This window comes from Balaenoptera acutorostrata, chromosome 1 (genome assembly GCF_949987535.1).
Source record: "Balaenoptera acutorostrata chromosome 1, mBalAcu1.1, whole genome shotgun sequence".
Classification (NCBI taxonomy): domain Eukaryota; kingdom Metazoa; phylum Chordata; class Mammalia; order Artiodactyla; family Balaenopteridae; genus Balaenoptera; species Balaenoptera acutorostrata.
In genome coordinates, this window is record NC_080064.1 from 19133271 (window position 1) to 19149768 (window position 16498).

Consider the following 16498-nt stretch of genomic DNA (forward strand, 5'->3'; position numbering starts at 1 on the left):
CCTCATTAATACTTTGTTTATACTGACTACACACTGAAACTATTTTTAATATGTTGGGTTAAATAAAATATATCATTTTTTAAAAAGAGAGCCTAAGACCAAGGCAGGGGAGGTGTGAGCTGTTGAGGAGGGGGCGGGGCCTGTCCCCCCAGGATCTCACCCTTCAGTGCCCCCTGCCCAGTGGTGAGCCTGAATGAGGAGCAGGGTGGGCCAGGCAGCAGCAACAGTCACTCTTGGAGTCACCCTGCCTTGGCACCGAGGGGAGCTGCAGAGAGGGCAAGTCCAGGCAGGAGGTGGTGAATGATCTCCCCCCTGGGAGGGGAGCCGGGACTGCAATTATTGGACAAAAGGAGTAATTGGAGCGGCCAGTGACAACAGCGGCTTCTCCTTGCATCTGGCCTGTGCCGGCCCACAGAGTTGCTCAAGTCCCCACGAGCCCCTGGGCTCCTCTCCTCGCCTGGGAGCAAGGGCAGCAATGGGAGAGGCTTTTTTCCTCTGGGCACCAGGTGGCTGGCTCCTGAGCAGCCATTGCGAGGCTGGAGCCCAGGCCCTGCTCTGTCACTACCTTGCTGTGTATCCCTGGGCAAGTCCCTTCCACTCTCTGGGCCTTGTCAGAACTGGATTAGATGATTTGGAAGGTGTTTTCCAGCTTTAACTTTTTAGGGCTCTGCAAAAAGTCCTGAGTTAGATGGATGTGAGCTCAGTCCTGGCTTTATCCTTAACAGCTGTGTAACTTCTCTGCTCCTCATTTCCCCGTCTTTAAGATGGAGAAAATAGGGACTTCCCTGGCGGTCCAGTGGTTAAGACTCCGCGCTTCCAATGCAGGGGGCGTGGTTTCGATCCCTGGTCGGAGAACTAAGATCCCTCATGCTGCATGGTATAGCCAAAAAAAAAAAAGATCGAGAAAATAATTGTTACCTCACAGTGATACTGCAAGTGTTAAATGAAATAGTCATTGCTGACACTTAGCACTCACTATGTACCAAGCACTGTCATAAGTGCTTTGCACGGATGAGTTTATTAATCTTCCCACCAAACCCTCTAAGGCAGGTCTCATTAGTCCCATTGTCCAAATTCATATAGTGAGGATGCTTCAGAGCAAGGGTTTTGAACCCACAATGCCCAGCTCCAGAGTCTGTTTCCTTATCCGCATGCCAACCTGCCTCCAGCACAGATGGGAAGCATAATAAATCCTCGATAAATGTTGGAAGGGAGAGGAAGGCAGAATCCCATGATTGTTAAAATACCTCTGTTGGAATCACTATTGAGCAGATGAGGACACCAAGCCCCAAAGGATAAGGTGATGTGTCCTGGGCCACCGCCAAAATGGTGACAGTGTGAAACCCGAGTATCCTGGCTCAGAGCTCCCCTAAGTATTTGAAACTGGAGTGGATCTCTAGTTATACATGCAAATCTGCTGGCAGATACAGAGCCCCGGCCCAGGCTGATCTCAGAACTTATCACATGGCTGATTAATATCTGAATATCAGGGCAGTGCTTCCGGAACTGCCTTTGCCTTCCTCTGTGCATAGTCTCTGAATTTCCTCCAGGTACCATTCTTAGTTGTTAGGTTTTGCATTAGTGAGAACTGGCTGTTCAGGGCACTTAAAGTCACTCTGTCTTCTGAGACTCAGTTCAGATATTTCGTGAGTGTTTATTATGAATAGAGCATGTACTAGGCATGGGAGCTACACATAGAAGGAACTGCCTCCCTGCCCTGCCCTCTGGGAGTTCCCAGTTGAATCAGACAGATAGAAGAAATCTCCTTGCTCAAGAATAATTGCTTATAGATGGACAAAAATGATAAAAGCCAGTGTTGGTGATGGTACAGGGAAACAGCCACTCTCATTCCTTGCTGATGGGGAAGGAACTTGGTGCAAACTTTCTGGAGGGCAGTTTGGTAACAGGCATAAAAAATCATAAAATTGTGCCTACCCTAAAAACCCCTGCAATTCTACTTCTTGAAATTGGCCCCAAGGAAATAATGATGGCTGGGCACAAAGATTTAGCCATAGTTAATTTCATACAGCATTGTTTATAATAATGAAATATTGGATATGACCTAAATATCCATCAGTGGGGGACTCATAAATGAGGTCAGTCTTCCATATAAAGGTCGTCATGGAATATCTGATGTTGGAAAGAGATTCACATTGTTGGCTAGTGGGGGTAAAAAAGCAGGTTACAAACAGTATCTATGGTGTGATGGCACTTTTTTTTTTTTTTGGAAGAATATGCATTTGCTATAATAAGAGCTAACTTTTTTTTTTTTTTTTTAAGAGCTAACATTTGTTGAGTCACTTTTAGGCATTGTTTCAACCCTATAACATAGATGCTCTGTTTAAAATTTTAAACATTTTTTTATATCATAGATGCTCTTTTTATTTTCATTCTACAATTGAGGAAATGAGGCTCAGAAAGTTCAAGAGACTAGCCCACAGGTATATAGCTAGGATTAGAGTCCAGCCAGAGAGGCTGTGCATTTAATTGTGGGGCGATGGTCTTCCTCTAAACAGAATAAAGGGTAGGAAAGAACAATGGTGGTTCTCTTTGGATGGAAAATTATCAGAATTTAATTTTTTTCTTCATTATATTTACCTGCATTTTCATTTTCTCCCCCTCTCAAAGACCAAGGGTTGCTTTTGAAATGAGAAAAATCATTATTTTATTTCAAAAAACACTGACCTGTTGAATTCTACAAATCAAAGAAACCAAAAGCTTGACCTGTCAAGAGGGTTTTTCCCTGGCAAGTCCTCCACTTGCCAGAGGGTTGTTTCAGGCTGAGGGCAGAAAACCCTAAGTTCTGATCTTTAGAACTGTAATGGGGGAAACTCATCCCCCGCCAGCGCCCCTCAGGCAGAATCCCAAAGGGCAAGGTTCCAGCTGGTGGGTTCCAGTCTTCCCATCAGCCCCTGAATTCCAAGGCCTGGACTTCACCAGCAATTCAAAGGTGGGCACTCAGGTCATAGTGGCCCCATTCTTCATATTGCAAGGCTTCCAACCAATCCATTTCAGAATGAGGTAGGCAAGGAGAAGCCCAAAGCAGGTGGCAAAGATACTTAAAAAACAAAAGAAAGTTTTTTTTTTTGTCCCAGATCAGCTAGGGATCCCCTGGAGTCACCCCCACCAGGGAGTTAGCTGACTTTTTTTCCTCTTGGGCTGACTGGCTGCTGTGATGTGTTTATGATGAAAGTATCTGTCACAACAGCTCTTAGAGGACTATAGCCTGTGTTTCCACCCTCTGAGGAAGGGAGGGGTTGGGAGCAGGCCAAAGCACTGTTGGGGGAGGGGGACGAGGAGGCAGGGAGTTGTAATCATAATAAAAATAACAAAATGATAATAATAATACGCTCAACAAACATTTACTGAGAACTCACACATTCTGAGTGGTTTACATGCATTGTCTCATTGAATGAACCCTCCCTTAAAAGCTATGAGGTAGGCACTGTTATTATACCAGTCTCGAAGGTGGGAGAACCCAGGCTGAGTGATATTAAATAACTTGCCCATGGTCATGTTGTGCTGCTGATAAATGGTAAAGTTAGGGTTATAAACCCAAGTCCTCCTCTTGTTAAGTACCCACTTCCTGGAGCTGTGGGAGCCCCCCAAAGCCTTTACATTTCCTGGAAAACACACACACACACACATTTTCAATTTCAGGGAAACTGCTGTTTTCAAGTCTCTTGGCTAGAAAGATGTCACATTTCTCCTGGATTTATGTGATGCCACTTTGGAGACAGTCCAGCTAAATGGCTCTGAGATCAGGCAGTCCTGGGTTTGCATCCTATTTCCAGCACGACACGTTTCTGTGACCTTAGGTCTCAGTATTCTTGGTGTACAATGGAGACTCATAATAATAATACATACACACACACACACACACACACACACGCATACGATCACATAAAGCTTGGAAACAAAGATACTATTAATTTGCCTGTATTATAATGTAACACAGCTAAACCATTCACATTTGTTATGCATGTTTTTCTGTTTTCAGACTTAATGGCTACTCTGAATTTATCTCATGGGGGTTTTGTGTGTGTGTGTGTGTGTGTGCGTGTGTGTATACCTATATATACTTGTGTAAACACATGCATATATATGTAATTAAATATATGTGTAAGGAACTTAGCACACAGCTTGGCACACAGTAGGTGCTTAATACATGATAGCCGGTTTTTTTTAATTAATTAATTAATTTATTTATTTATTTATTTTGGCTGTGTTGGGTCTTCGTTTCTGTGTGAGGGCTTTCTCTAGTTGTGGCAAGCGGGGGCCACTCTTCATCGCGGTGCGCGGGCCTCTCACTATCGTGGCCTCTCTTGTTGCGGAGCACAGGCTCCAGACACGCAGGCTCAGTAGTTGTGGCTCACGGGCCTAGCTGCTCCTCAGCATGTGGGATCTTCCCAGACCAGGGCTCGAACCCGTGTCCCCTGCATTGGCAGGCGGACTCCCAACCACTGCACCACCAGGGAAGCCCATGATAGCCGTTTTTGTTGTTCTTTATTTTTATGAATCTAGCCTCAACCCAATCTCGCAAACATTTGTCAAATACTTGCTGTGTGAGGGTCTTCCATGAATAATTCTCATGGAAGGCTGTCTATGTTGAGTGATGGGCTGCCAGTATAGACAGAGTGCTTTGAGAGAATAACAGACAAAGGAGTGCATTCTTGGCGGGGAGATCTAACTGGTAAGATTTTAATTTTTAGATTAAATTTACAATACAGGGAAATACACAAATCTTAAATGTACAATTCAATGAATTCTGACAAATGTACACACTCATAACCACCACTGGAGTCAAGATATAGAGTATTTCCATACCTCAAAAGCCCCTTTGCATCCCTTCCAATCAATCCTACTCCTCAAAGGCAACCACAGCTCTGATTGTTGTTTTCCACAATAGATTAGTTTTGCTTATTTTTGATCTTCGTATAAATGGAATCATTTATAATGTCCTCTTTTTGTGTCTGGCTTTCATTTAACATGGGTGGCGGGTTCTGAACTGAGCCTCGTTGCTAGGATTGAATAAGTATCAATGGGGGCAGGGGAGGGAATCTGAGGCAAAAAGAATAGCCTGAGAAAAGGCAGGAAGGGAGAAAGACAAACATAATGTGTTTTGAGGGAGGTGCTGTGACTAGAATAAGGGGTACTCAATGGGAAGTAGTAAGAAAGAAGGATGAAAAGGTAGGTTGGAGTTTTATTTTGCAGGGTTTTAAATGCCAGGTCAAGGCATGTGGACTTGATCATGAAGGAAGCAGGTTGCCACACAGTATTCCTGGACAGAAAAGTGGACTGATGAGATCTGGGTTTTGAGACGATATATACACAGCAGGAAGCATAAAATGGAGTAGGAAGAGTCTGGAGGCCAGGAGACCAATTATTTGATCATTCATTCATTCACCCAAAAAGTATTTATCTGATTCTGGGCTCTGGACTTTGATTATTCTCCAGTACATTCCATCCCTGGCTCTGGTCCTTGGAATAGGAAGTGAATAAGTGTTGTAAACCCTGTCTGCTGGTTGTTTCAAATTCTACTCCTCCTCTTCCCAAATTCTGAAAAATCCCTGATCTTTTTCTGAAAGTAGCATCCTCATCAAATCTTGTTAGCAGAATCTTCATCCCCATTTAGTATGTATTTCTCAAAGACCCTACTGAGCAGACATCACCTTAGATTATTTTGCATGTTAGACTAGCCCAGAGAAATATGAAGGTCAATTTTCTGCTTTGGTGGTGGGCTGGGGGTAGCATTTCTCTAAGTGTGTTTCACAATAGATCACTGGTTCTATGGGTTTTATAGGCATGTGGTGGAGATGGGGGCAGGGGGAGATGATTTCATGGTCATCTCAGTTTGGGAAACCTTGGGTTGAAAAAATAAACAAAACAGGATTCCTAACTGCAGAAATTTTCAGAGACTTGACTTGATAGCTGTACATTGTTAATTTCTAATAAGAGCATCTGGTATGAAGCTTTTCCCAAGTATTTCGATCCCAGAACCTTTTCTGCCTGGAGCATCTTTGGCATTCTTGGGTCTCCCAGAATGCATTTGTAAGATTCCCTGACATGACTTGAGAGGACTCAGAAGCAGTTTGGGTCCAGGAGAGTTACAGAGCAAACTGCCCAGGAAGGTTGAGCCAGAGCAGGGTAGAGCCCATGGCTGTGAAGAAGAGGGAGCTACTTCCTCAGGAAGGCATAGGGAAAGGAGCAAAGGAAGTGGGCTTGAGCTGGGCCTAGCAGTTACACAGAAGTAGGAAGAGGACAGAAACTTCCAGCTAGAGAAGGAACTGGCTCAGGGCTAGACTGGAGCCTGGAAAGGACATCCACACTGCAGAATTCTTACAGAAACTTTATCTTCAAAACTGGCTGCATCTGGACCCTGCATTTGCTGGACAGGAGGAAAGGGTCCATGGTTACTGGCCATTGGACATGACAGTGATCAGGAAAGAGCGTCCCCCATCGCAATATCTATCCCTAGAACCAGCCTCTTTCCCACAGACAGAGGAGCCCTGAGCTGTCAAAGGACTAAAAGATGATCAGGTGGGTCTTCCAGAAAACAGAGTCTGAGATTTCATAAAAGGTGAGCAGATCTCTGCCTGGGCAGACTTCACCAAGAAAGCTTCACTTAAGTTTTCACACTGAAGTCATGGCTGCAGCAGATGTTCTGCAATAACACAAGTCCCAGCACCACCACTTACTCTAAGCAAATCACTTTACTTCTCTGGACCTCAGTTTTCTCACCTGAAAAATTAAAATAATATTTTTTCCCCACAGTGAAGCCAATATTTTTTTTAAGTAAGATAATGGGTATAAGATGTCTGGTACGCTGTTGGGTACTCAGGGCTTCATAAAAGATACCTCTGTTTGTTAGTTACCACCAATAAATTCCTCTTAGGCCCACTGTCTCTGTAGAGGGAAATTTGTTACGTTAAAATGGTTAAGTGATGTTTTACTATAGAGGGTAAAAACTGGTAGAACGAGTTGAAACCAATTGCTTTTCATTTTCTGCAAATCCCACACATCTCATCCCCCTGCGGGTTCAAACAGAGCATAAGAATAACTCAGTGGGACTCTGCACTAACGGAGACTCACTGGGGAGGGACTCTTGTTCTTAGGGATGCTGAACGCCTCCTCCATTCCCAGCATCTGTCTCCTGCAGGGGGTGGCTCAGACTGCTTGGGGGGCCAAGAAGGGGGGTAGGGTCAGAGGTCACTAGACCAAAAAGAAAGCGTTCTAGTTCCCTGGCGGGGCCTGTTTTACGACAGATCAGAACATTCCCAGGCTCCAGAGGAAACATCCTTCCCTTGTCATAAACTAATCCATTCTGGTAGAGTGAAGGGTGATGCTTGTTCAAGGCACAGAAGGGTAAAATCCCAGGGTATGATGTTGGGGGCTGGCTAGTTCATTGTGACGCTTGCTTTGCTTTCTACACGGAGTCCTGGCTGTGGCTCTAGAAAGCATCTTGGGGTCTTTTTAACAGTTCCTTGGGTCGAGAAGCTTCAGCCTAGAGGCTGCTGGATGGGGTGGCTTTTGAAGATGGTGTAAAGGTCCTGGGATTTGTGAAATGTAGTCTTGGCAGATAAAGGCATCTGGTACTAATTATTTTTTCCTTTCTTTTCTTTTCTTTTCTTTTTTTTTTTGTACCTTCGAAGTCACAGTTCACAGATCTTACACAGCTAGAAAGAACCCAAGTGACCTTCAAACCCAAAACTTTCATTTCACAGTTGAAGAAACTGTGGCTCAGAGAAGGGAGTTAACTTGCCTAAGGTCAACACAGCCAATGAGCAGCAGAGATGGAACTCAAACCCCAGTCTCTTGATTCTGGGTCCAGCACTGTCTCCCCCACTGCAAGACAATAGTACTGATAACAACTATGTGCTGGGCACTATATTAAATGCTTCACATGCATTTAATCCTCATAACCACCCTATGAAGTAAATACTATTATTATTCCCATTTTACAGATGAGGAAACAGACTCCGAGACACAAGTTATGAAGTTCAGGGTCCCAGCTAACAAAAAGCTGAGCCAGGTTTTGAACCTGGGTCTAGGGCTCTAGAGACCTGGAGATTGTCATCATGAACACTAAACTACCTAATGCACAGTAAGTCTTTAAATTGAGAGCTTTAATTTTCAACACCCCAAGCCACCTCATAGGCTTCCGGGAACCCCCAGGGACTGGAGAGTGGAAGAGAGTGAAACATAAGCTCCCGAGCTTGTCCCATCCAGACAGGGCTGTGTCTGAGATGCCACTTAGTCCAAATGAAATACTGTGACCCTCTATTGCCTCATCAATCCAGAGGCCACTAGTAGTTTGGAAATATGTACAAACAGCCAAAGCCACTGGCTAGAGAGTCAAGTCACTGTCATCTGCCTATCAAGACTCTTATCTCCATGGAGATTTCCCTAGGGCCCATCAATGGGTAAAACTGTGGGTATCTGCACATGACCTCGGAGGGTACTAATGACTGAGTTTATTGTGAAAGGGGAGTAGGTTGAGGCTGAAGGAAATCTCTCTTTAGGGAGAGCTGTCAAGCCGTGACTCAGATTTCAAAGGCTCCTGGGCAGAGGGGAACACTTATGCTCACGTCCCCTGTGAGGCTGGGGAACCTGGTGACTAAGTTCCATCACCAGGCACACCTGCCCTGGGCTGAGTGGCAGCAGCAAAGGAAGAGGCAAGAGAGGAACTCACTGTTTCACTGGGGAGGCCAGATAGGCCCATCCCTAATGATAGCAACAATAGCTCACTTTATCAGGACTTAGTGTGTACAAGAGTGGTGTAAATGTTTGGCATGTGTTACCTCATTTAAAACCCTACAGGGACTTCCCTGGTGGCGCAGTGGTTAAGAATTCACATGCCAGTGCAGGGGACACGGGTTCGAGCCCTGGTCTGGGAAGATCCCACATGCCACGGAGCAACTAAGCCCATGCGCCACAACTACTGAGCCTGCGCTCTAGAGCCTGTGAGCCACAACTACTGAGCCCACGTGACACAACTACTGAAGCCCATGCGCCTAGTGCCCGTGCTCCACAGAAAGAGAAGCCACCGCAATTGGAAGCCCGCACACCGCAACCAAGAGTAGCCGCTGCTTGCTGCAACTAGAGAAAGCCTGCGCACAGCAACGAAGACCCAAGGCAACCAAAAAAAAAAAAAAAAAAACCCTACAAGGTAGGAGTGACTTTAAAGATGAAGAAACTGAGGATCAAAGAGATCAAAGACTTGCCCAAGGTCACACAGGCAGTAAATGGTAGAGTCAAGATTTGAACTCAAGTAGTTCATCTCCAGAATCTAAGCTCTCAACTAGATGTGCTCTACCGTCTGTGCGTGTGTGCGTGCGTGCGTGTGCATGCGTGTGTGTGTGTGTGTGTGCTGGGGCAGGTGCTCTGCAGTACAGACTCCTGCATCACCTGGAGGGCGAGATTAGAGAACTCTCGTGGAATCCTCCAACACACATGAATCCGTGAAATTCGACAGCAAAAAAGATTTAGCAAAACTCCAGTTGTAGATAGAGAAACGAGGAAAGGTTTTCCCCAGTAGAGGGATTTGATGAAGGTTCACCCACCAGGCTTCCTTGTGGGCAGAAAGAGACAGTATTCGTTTCTCTCCGCAGCCTGTGGTACACATGCTTGACCAGAGCAGGTCCTCACTAAATTGACTGAATGACTGCTTGTTCAGGCAACAGAAAGTGGTGGTTCAGAAATTGAGCTTTTGAGCCAAACAGCCTGAGTTCAGTTCCCAGCTTGGTCACTCTAGGGCCGCATGACATGATGAGGTTCCTTCGCCTCTAAGCCTGTTTCCACACCTGTAAGACAGAGGTGATGGCTGTACCTAAACCTTCGGGCGTTTGTGAGGATTGAGTGGAACAGGGTGGGTAACGTGCTGAGTACAGTCTGGCACATTGTTAAGTATTAAAAAAATGAGAGCTACTCATTAAAGAATACTTTTTTTTTTTTTTAAGGCTTTTAAATTAATTAATTAATTTGTTTATTTTTGGCTGCGTTGGGTCTTCGTTGCGGCACACGGGCTTTCTCTAGTTGCGGCAAGCGGGGGCCACTCTTCATCGCGGTGCGCAGACCTCTCACTATCGCGGCCTCTCGTTGCAGAGCACAGGCTCCAGACGCGCAGGCTCAGTAATTGTGGCTCACGGGCCTAGTCGCTCCGCGGCATGTGGGATCCTCCCAGACCAGGGCTCGAACCCGTGTCCCCTGCATTGACAGGCAGATTCTCAACCACTGAGCCACCAGGGAAGCCCAAGAATACTTTTTTTTAATAAGTATTAAAAAAATGAATAATGTGTGAACACAGCTGGGTCAAGAAGTGGAGGAGGTTCCAGAGCAATCGGGGAATGCAAGGGGGGAGGAGATGGAGCCAAATAAATGAGCCCAGTCTGGGAGGGAAAGCTGGCCACAGCATGGCACGTGCCCAGGCAACGTGGGCAGCCTGTCCAGAACACCGGCTGAAAGGTGAGTTGGGGCAAGTGAGGGGCGGTGAATGGCTGGTGACCTGTGAGTGACCGCCTTCCCAAGGGAAGAGCCCAAGGGGCCTGATCCTGGTGTAAGACATGGCTCTTAGGCCCCTCTAGGCCACAGTTTCTAAATCATTCCCCCTTCCCTTCCCCACTGCTTGACCACCTTACCGCAAACTGAGGGACTTAAAATTCTTCTGGGCAGGCCAGCCGTGGATTCAGAAAAACCCTCCCCTGAACGTCCAAGGTCCAAGGTCAAGCACTTAACCTCTGACCACATGGCCTCTGCCTTCTCCAGAAGGTACTGAGCTCAGAAGGCCCTAGCAAATCCCTTCCCCTCCTACCACATCCCCCTCCAGTGAGATCAGATCTAAACAAACACCAGAGGCAGCCTTGGAAGGAAAACCCTTAAGGAAAAGGAAGGGACCTCATGGGTTAATTGTGCCTATTTGAACCTCCCTGAGCCTGAAGCAGGCCACACCCGGCCCATCCGCCCCACCCAACCCCACCTCACTCTAACCTAGGAAGGCAGCCCTGACCCCGGACACTAACTTCTTCCATTCAGCACTGGGGTACCAGGACCCCCTCTGTCCAAGCCAGGCCTTGGACATTTTTCCTCTGTAGTTCCTCAAGGAAATCCTCATCTGAATCCCCAAGTCCCCAGTTTGACCCCTTCAGATAGATGAAAGAGAGGGGGAAATACATTTTTAGCCTTGTTGCCAGGGTGGTAGGGATTAACAGGTGTTTCTCAGCGAACCTCTCTTATTTGGAAGTGGGCAGTATCTTGTTTAATGGCCCTTTTCCGATGCAGGCTGATGATGGCCCACAGTAGCAGGTGGGCTACTAGGGCCCGAGGCCAGGTCCCTGGAAAGAGTGGACCTCAGGGGCTGAGCCAGCTGGGTTCTGTTCTTTCCAGTGGGTCTTCTCCTTCCACGATTGAGGCTACATTCTTCCTGGCACTCCTCTCTCTAGCTGCCTCCTGTTCTGTCTGGTTGCTGGCAACGGAGAAAGAATCTCCAGACAGCACTCTGGCCGCTTCTTCCTTCTCAGCTCAGGGATAAGCCTTCTCTGATTTATTACTCTTTAATAACTGTAAATAGTTTCTTTTTTTTCTCTATTAACGGAAGAAATAATGTCGACAGATAAGCAAAAAGAATAAGCTATAAATCACCCCTGAGCCTATCACCCATGATACTCTCTGGTGTGTATCTTTCCTCTTCTTTCTCTATTCATGTAAATGGATTTTAAAAATAGGAATGGATTAATTTACTAAAGGTAGAGTAAGTGAAAGACTTAAAGTAGGGAATCAGACCCAGGTTCAAGACCAGCTCCGAGACTCCCTGGAAATGACCTTGGGTAAGTCACTTCACTCCTAGGCCTCACTTTCCTCATCTGTAAAATAAGGATAATAGTACTTACTTCACAGCGTTGTCTTGAGGATTAAATGAGATTAAACAACTGAGCCCGGTGCCTTGCACACAGCAAAGACTCAAAAATGCTAACAATTGTGCTGTAAGTGTAGGAAGTAATTTCCATGGTGCTAAGGGGCCTTCTGTAGCATCCTTTTGAACCATGACTCAGTATCCAACTACAATTCAAGTATCTTAATTTACTTCACTGAGTCTCTGTTGAAGGGTATTTATATTAATTCTGATTTTTCAGGATTGTAACAATGCTCTGATGCATATCCTTGCAGATAACTCTTTGCACACAGATTATTTGCTTAGGCTAAATTCCTATGAGTGAAACTGTTAGATCAAAGGATGGGCTAAAATCTAAAGCCAAAGTTTGGACTGATTCACACTCACTCTAGCAAGGAGAGAGCCTGTTTTCTCTCACCCTTGCCAACACCAGCGTTCAGCATCTTTTCTTTCATCTTTATCAACTTGAAAAGTGGAAAAAACAAACAAATCCTACTTGTTTGCTTGTTTCCAGGGTTTTCAGACTTTCTCTTGGTTTTTTTAAGGGGAGCTTTCAGGATGACTTGAGACCCCGTGATTCCTCATGTCCTTCCATGCCTCTAGAAGGAATGTAGGTCATGTTATTGGCATAACTGTGATAAAAATCTAAAGTACAGAGTGTAAAAGGGCCTGGAGGCTGCCCACTCCTTGTCCTGACTCTTCATGAGCACAACTTCCAGGTCCTTCCATGCCTTCAAATCAGGACTATATTCTCCATGTCTGGTGTGTGGCCTATCCCTCCACGAAAGTCCAGGGACAGGGTAGAGAAGAATATTAGGATGAAACAGACCTTTAGGTGAACATCCAGGATGGTACTTACGGGACCCACAGGATCCATAATGGTGTCTATGGTAACGCTTTATCCCAAATTTGAGGTTCCAATCCAAACTCCTTTGCTTAAATAGGGGTGCTTTCTCTGAACCTCAGTTTATGTATCAAATGGGGCCAGTAATACATTCTGCCCCCACCTCTCTGTGGCCTTATCAGAGGAGATAAAGCATAGGAAAACACTTTGTAAACGGAAAAGAGCTTTACACATAGAAGGGGCTGTTTCTAAGGGAGGTTGAGTGCTGAGTGCTGTGAACTAAGCTGTGTATTGAGGCTAGAAATAGGTGGTGGCTGGGGACCCCTTCCTAAGCTGGGTGCTCACCTATAATACCAGCTACCTACTCCTTGCCATTGGCTCTACATTGAGATCTTATTTAATCCTCAGGTCAACCCCACTGAGGGATGATGGGGACACTGAAATTTACAGAATTGAGTCACTGGCCCAAAGGTATATGCTAATAAAAGGGAGGGCAGGGATTCAAACTTTGGAGGTCTTCCCTGTGGGGTGGGGGTAGAAGGCCACACAGCTGATTTGCCCAGAATGTCAATGATCTTGTGTAAATTATACACATTCACTCATTTTTCATTTATTCAACAAATATTTATTGAACACTTGTTGAGACCTGGGACAGGTGCCATGTGAGATTTATTTTTCCTTGTAGAGTTTCTGCAGTCCAGAAGCTAACAAATCCTTCCCATCTTGCAAGTGTTATCAACCGACCTATCTTTCTTCCCTCCGTCCCTCTTTCCTTCCTTCCTTCCATCCGTCCATCCATCCATCCATACTAGGCTTTGTTCCAAAAAGGAACTCAGGAGGTTGAAAGGACTGTTTCCATGGCTTTGGGGTCAGGTAGAGGTTGCTTTGATCCTACCTCTGTTACTAAGTAGATAGCCAAGTGACCTTATATGAGTTACCTCACCTCTCTGAGTCTGTTCCTCTTCTGTAAGATGGGGATAATTATGACAACGACTCCATAGGACTCAAGAGAATTACATGATATGCAATAAAGCTCCTGGACTGTGCCTGGCACGTACTAAGGACACTGGGTTATCTCCTTTAACCCTCACAGTGATCATTTCACTGAGGAGGAAACGTGGGTAATGAGGAGGTGGAGTTGCTTGTCCAAGGTCTCGGGCAGTTGACTCCAGAGTTACTCCTTCAGTAACCTGGCCAGTCTCCAGGAGTTTGCCAATCTCTGTCTGGGATGAATTATGCCATCCCATAATGCAGGGAGGAGTGAGATAAAGCATCTAAAGACAGTATCATAGAGTAAGTGCTCAGTAAATGACAATAATTCTAATTAAGATCCGATCTGATTCCTGAGCTCACTGCCTAGAGCCTGCAGGTTGGACAGCCCCCCAATCTCTATCCATGGACCTCACAGGGAAGCTCTGGGCAAGGACTGAATTTTTACTATCTTTATCTCCATCTTTACTCAAGGAAGAATAGGGACATGATGACCATTTAGTCGAAGGGCATTTATTTTGGTTTAGTGACATTTACACTGGGGCTTTGTTTAGAATTTCTAATTACAAAAGCACCATCAATGCAGAAAATTTGGTGAGAGAGGGGAGATAGGGAAACAATTAAAATCCTGTCATTTCGGCACCCACAGAGAAGCACTGTTGACATTTGGTTATTTGTCCTTTCTATATTTTTATATAGGCCAACAAATTTTCATTAAGTTTGGGATAATCAAGAAGTGTTTTTTTTAAAATAAATTTATTTATTTATTTATTTATCTTTGGCTGCGTTGGGTCTTCGTTGCTGCGTGCGGGCTTTTCTCTAGTTGTGGCGAGCGGGGACTACTCTTCATAGCGGTGTGTGGGCTTCTCATTGCAGTGGCTTCTCTTGTGGAGCCTGGGCTCTAGGCGTGCGGACTTCAGCAGTTGTGGCTTGTGGGCTCTAGAGCGCAGGCTCAGTAGCTTTGGCGCACGGGCTTAGTTGCTCCGCGGCATGTGGGATCTTCCCAGACCAGGGCTCGAACCCGCGTCCCCTGCATTGGCAGGCGGATTCTCAACCACTGCGCCACCAGGGAAGCCCAACCATGAAGTTTTAATGTGTTAGAAAAGGAAGGGCTGTTAGCAGGACCATCGTGCCCAATAATGCAGGTCTCCTGCTGTAAACAGCCCTGTGACTGTGCAGTGCACAACCTTCACAGATGTACAAAGCAGCCCTGGCTCTCAGCACTCACTTAACTCATGGTCCTAACCTTTACTCCTCCCCAACATGCCAAGAATGTCACACTCTTTTGGAACAGTGGCTCACGGGCAGTCATGACCCTGGAAAGCAGAGGGAGGAATGAAGGACTGTGCCATCCTCCAGGGGGGCAGATCACGATGTCTGGAGGTGGAATATTTCTTTTCCAGAAGTAATCTAGAAATGAAAACCTAGGTGACAATATGTACCTCTGCCCTTACAGTGATTCACTAATCTTGTCTTACAGAGAGGGAAACCAAGGCTCTGAGAAAAGAGATTTACCCAGTCACACAGCTGGCAAGCGGCCAGTGGTTGGGCAGAACTTGAACCCAGGATAATTCCTAACTTAGTCTAGTTCTACAAGAGTGGAGGCAGAAAGATGTGGGTTCAAATCTCAACTCTTTCACTTAATTAGCTTTTGCCTTTTGCCAAATCATTTAACCCCTCTGAGTCTCAGTCCCTCTGCCTGTGAAGTGAGGTAACAGCTTCCTCACTGGGTTTAAATGAGAATTAAATGAGGGAAAAAAAGCTTTCCTAACAATTACTGAGTGCTCTGTGCCAGGCGCTGCACAAGGCACTTCACATACATCATCTCATTTAACTCTCACAATAAGCCTATGAGGGGGATACTATTTTTATAACCATTTACAGGTGAGGAAACAGGCTCAGAAAGCTTAAGTCACTTGCCCGACATCACACAGCCAGTAAGTGGCTGGGCTGGGATTTCAACCCAGGTCTGCCAGTCTCAGAGCAATACTATCGGATGACACAGGTAACTCTTAGCACTGTGTTTGCAAAATACAAACATGAAATAAATAGCAGCCATCATTATTTACTATTATTGTGAATATAATTATTATGTCACATATGATTGGATAGTCTCTGTTTTCAATCTCCTCTGCCAAGAAACCAAGAACTGGGCCAATCTGAGAAGGGGAAGAGACGGCAGCCCAGCCAAGCCCTGGCCACGCCCATGCTACAGAGGAGAAGGAGGGGGGCAAGAGCGGGAGCAAAGCCTGGGTAGTGTCTAAAACCTTGGCGGCTTTCAACGAAGGCCTACAACAGCCAGTACCTCCTTATTGGGAGGCTTAGCTCCTGCTGGAGGGGTCTGGTGACCTTATAAACTGGCTCATGGTACCCTGCCTACCTATCCCAGACCACTAGTCCCTCCATCTCATCCAGGGTGCCTTCTGGAGCCTTCCATGTGTGGAGACATAGAAACCCTCTGCCCCATGATTTGGGCCTCTGCTGATCTCTGCAGATGGGTGCGGGTGATTAAAGACGCAAGATCCAGAGGTAGAGGGAAAGGACCCATTTTAAAGAGCCCAGCGAGCACAGACACGCTGCCTGGAATCCCAGCCTCCACCTGAGCCCAGCCAGCATGAGTCACCCGCACGGCCCTTTACCTGTGAGTTGCAACACAGCTGACAGAAACTCCACAGCCTTTCAGGAGGTGGGCGGACAGGTACACAGACAAGTGTGCCATCCTTTGGGCTACAGTAAGCTTTGCAGTTACAACTGGCACCAAATGGCCCTCCTGCCAC